Raw genomic sequence first — 2,178 nt, forward strand, 5'->3', positions numbered from 1 at the left:
ATCATTATAAATAAGAACTGTACTATTAGTATAATCATTATAAATAAGAACTGTACTATTAGTATAATCATTATATATAAGAACTGTACTATTAGTATAATCATTATAAATAAGAACTGTACTATTAGTATAATCATTATAAATAAGAACTGTACTATTAGTATAATCATTATAAATAAGAACTGTACTATTAGTATAATCATTATAAATAAGAACTGTACTATTAGTATAATCATTATAAATAAGAACTGTACTATTAGTATAATCATTATAAATAAGAACTGTACTATTAGTATAATCATTATAAATAAGAACTGTACTATTAGTATAATCATTATAAATAAGAACTGTACTATTAGTATAATCATTATAAATAAGAACTGTACTATTAGTATAATCATTATAAATAAGAACTGTACTATTAGTATAATCATTATAAATAAGAACTGTACTATTAGTATAATCATTATAAATAAGAACTGTACTATTAGTATAATCATTATAAATAAGAACTGTACTATTAGTATAATCATTATAAATAAGAACTGTACTATTAGTATAATCATTATAAATAAGAACTGTACTATTAGTATAATCATTATAAATAAGAACTGTACTATTAGTATAATCATTATAAATAAGAACTGTACTATTAGTATAATCATTATAAATAAGAACTGTACTATTATATATAATACTATTATAAATAAGAACTGTACTATTAGTATAATCATTATAAATAAGAACTGTACTATTAGTATAATCATTATAAATAAGAACTGTACTATTAGTATAATCATTATAAATAAGAACTGTACTATTAGTATAATCATTATAAATAAGAACTGTACTATTAGTATAATCATTATAAATAAGAACTGTACTATTAGTATAATCATTATAAATAAGAACTGTACTATTAGTATAATCATTATATATAAGAACTATTAGTATACTATTCGTATAGTCCTTATAAATAAAAACTGTACTATAAGTATAATCATTATAAAAAGAACTGTACTATTAGTATAATCATTATAAATAAGAACTGTACTATTAGTATAATCATTATAAATAAGAACTGTACTATTAGTATAATCATTATAAATAAGAACTGTACTATTAGTATAATCATTATAAATAAGAACTGTACTATTAGTATAATCATTATAAATAAGAACTGTACTATTAGTATAATCATTATAAATAAGAACTGTACTATTAGTATAATCATTATAAATAAGAACTGTACTATTAGTATAATCATTATAAATAAGAACTGTACTATTAGTATAATCATTATAAATAAGAACTGTACTATTAGTATAATCATTATAAATAAGAACTGTACTATTAGTATAATCATTATAAATAAGAACTGTAAATAAACTGTACTATTAGTATAATCATTATAAATAAGAACTGTACTATTAGTATAATCATTATAAATAAGAACTGTACTATTAGTATAATCATTATAAATAAGAACTGTACTATTAGTATAATCATTATAATAAGAACTGTACTATTAGTATAATATATAAATAAGAACTGTACTATTAGTATAATCATTATAAATAAGAACTGTACTATTAGTATAATCATTATAAATAAGAACTGTACTATTAGTATAATCATTATAAATAAGAACTGTACTATTAGTATAATCATTATAAATAAGAACTGTACTATTAGTATAATCATTATAAATAAGAACTGTACTATTAGTATAATCATTATAAATAAGAACTGTACTATTAGTATAATCATTATAAATAAGAACTGTACTATTAGTATAATCATTATAAATAAGAACTGTACTATTAGTATAATCATTATAAATAAGAACTGTACTATTAGTATAATCATTATAAATAAGAACTGTACTATTAGTATAATCATTATAAATAAGAACTGTACTATTAGTATAATCATTATAAATAAGAACTGTACTATTAGTATAATCATTATAAATAAGAACTGTACTATTAGTATAATCATTATAAATAAGAACTGTACTATTAGTATAATCATTATAAATAAGAACTGTACTATTAGTATAATCATTATAAATAAGAACTGTACTATTAGTATAATCATTATAAATAAGAACTGTACTATTAGTATAATCATTATAAATAAGAACTGTACTATTAGTATAATCATTATAAATAAGAA

Source organism: Tachypleus tridentatus, chromosome 1 (assembly GCF_004210375.1).
Source record: "Tachypleus tridentatus isolate NWPU-2018 chromosome 1, ASM421037v1, whole genome shotgun sequence".
Lineage (NCBI taxonomy): Eukaryota > Metazoa > Arthropoda > Merostomata > Xiphosura > Limulidae > Tachypleus > Tachypleus tridentatus.